Genomic DNA, 2,694 nt, shown 5'->3' on the forward strand with positions numbered 1-2,694 from the left:
TGTGTTTAGAAAGAAGTTATTAAGCAGAAATGAAGAGAGATAATATCTAAGACATGAGGGAAAATATATATGAAGGCATAGAGGTGGAATATTGAATGTTGTATTGTGTTTGTCCTTCGTTCTTGAAGAGCACCATGACATCAGGGAAATGATGACATGACTTGCATTTGTCATCAGCCTCATTTTCTCCTCCACAGCCATCTGGGCCCAGTGGCCTGATATTCACCAGGATGACTGAAGATGGCCCACGAATGTCATATAGGAAGACCAGCAAGTAATACCATTTATTTGGAACATGGAGTATGTATGTAAGAGTAAAGTTAAAATGCCAGAGATAGCAGCTTGTATTCTATGCTAGAGGCAATATGGGAGATGACATTTCCAATTGGTGCTTTAGGAATAACAACTGGGCATAGAGGTTTGGAAAAGATAAACTGGAAAGAGGAAGAGTCTAAAGATAGAGGAGTCAGAAGAAGCCAGTTGCAATGTTCCAGGTGAAAGGTGTTGAACACCTACGTCTGAGTGGAGGTTACGTGAACAGAAGAAGTTAGATGTGAGAGATGCTATAGAAATAAGAACTGATAAGACTTGACACTAACTGGAAATGGGGGAGAGGACAGTTGGAGGGTAAAGAGTTAAGGATGACTCCCAAGTTGTAAATTGGAGTGACCGGAACAATTATAGTGCCCTCAACAGAAATAAGGAAGTTAAGATAAGCAGTGGATATTGTTGAGTGAAGGGTGGGGGAAGGGTGAGAAAGATAATAGTTTCCATTTTGAAGTAAAGAGGTGTAACATCAATCACGGCAGGCAGCACATCTGACGACTGCTGCTATGAATAATTTCAAGGGTCTAATGGCATAGCATAATGAATTCTCTATTTAGAACTAAATATTGATCAATAAAGTAAAACATAACATTCATTGCAACATCCTTAAGCAAAACATGTCATATTTATGTATATACATGTGTAAACATAGATATAATATATAACACTCGATATATCATATGGTACATAGCATATATCATTGCATTCAGTAGCATTCCCCAAAATACGTGTTTACACAATCAGGGGGTCCCAGACCAGGGTCTTCCCTAGCACAACACACCTTTAAGGGGAAGCAGAAAATACCATACTACCCACCCCTAGGTCACAATAAGAACAATTTCCTTAAGCAACACCAAATATACAAATAAAGCCCTCTTTCCTCTTAACTGGAGGTTGACTTCCAATTCCCATGGCTCTTCCTCTGTGGACTGACTGCTCCCAACTCTCCCCTGGATTCACATGCAGGCAGCTCTCCACTCCTGCTCCATGGCTCATGTCATGGGCACTACTCCACTTGTTTGAACAATCTGGCTAGCAGCTTCTATGGGGGTATAAGATCCACCCACAGCCGGCACCCAGAAAGCTGCCAACAGCACAGGTTCTTCTGATCTGCTTAATTAAGGAAAGCAAGGTGAAGGGGTTGACAAGCTTACTTTTAATTCAGCATACCAATATCATTCAGTTAGTTCAGGGGAAAAAGCCAGCACCCTGAACTTCAAAACAAAATGCAAACAAATTACAAACATCAACGGATTTTGTCTGATTCAAATCCCAACGCATAGTTACCAGAGTTCAACAAAGTCTCAGCATCCGGGTTTACAAGCTGGAGGGCTCCTTAGCTACAGCTGCCCAGAGTCTCCTCATCAACACCGTCTGGGGAGCCCGCACAAATGGTTCTGTCCTCCCTTCTTATAGGTCTTCAGACATCATCAAACATCATCTGAATCACCAAAGCTCTGGTGATTGGTTCTTGAGTTGGCCCCTCCCCTTAGGACCCTGGGAGGTTCACATTCACATGGATTACGTTAACACCTAATAGGGTTTGGGCCTGGGGCTTAACACCTAATAAAGATCACTGAGATAAATTGAGTCACTCAAAGAAAACAAAGGCCATTCTGGTTATACCACTCCAAGCTCTTCCTGCTCTTGCCTGCAGCTTCTGCCTCCGGGAAAACAAAGCTTAACAGGGCAATAACACACACCACCAGCACCACAATTTCAATTCACCGCCAAAGACCAGAGGCTCTGTGATAACAGTTCAGTTCACTTTAACAGTTCTCAAAAGGGTCTTGTGCTAAGCATCTTTCTCATGGGCAGGTTTCTGCCCTACAGCTCTATTTGTTTTTTTACAGCTTAGAAGCTCTTTCAGCAAGTCTCTACCATCAGAGGTCTCCTTTCCTCTCTCAGAGGTCTCCTCCCAACTCTTAAAGGTCTCCTGTCAGCTCAACCCTCAAAGCTCCTTCTTCTTCTTCATTGTCTCTTCTCTTCATGCTTCTTCTCAATTCTGGCTCATCCTCCAAATGCTGGCTCTCTCAATTTCCACTTTCTCAACACAGGCTCCTTTATGTTCTAGTCAGCATCTCATTGGCTATAATTCAATGCACATGTCTGATTGACTACAACTCAATGCACATGTCTAATTGGCTAGAACTCGATGCAAGTCTCTGGCTCAGTGCAGAGGCATGTAAGACTGAGGTTGGGAAACTGAATAACAAAAAGGAAAAACTGCAAAAAAAAAAAAATCCTACTTTGCTCGCTGTTACAAGGGGACAAAAGAGGATACATATCAATTAAGCACAGAGGCAGGAGTACATGGCCAATATTGGGAGAATGGTGTTTACTCTAGTTATACTGTAGAAAGATTAT

The sequence above is a fragment of the Trichosurus vulpecula genome, chromosome 6, assembly GCF_011100635.1.
Source record: "Trichosurus vulpecula isolate mTriVul1 chromosome 6, mTriVul1.pri, whole genome shotgun sequence".
NCBI classification, from domain to species: Eukaryota; Metazoa; Chordata; class Mammalia; order Diprotodontia; family Phalangeridae; genus Trichosurus; species Trichosurus vulpecula.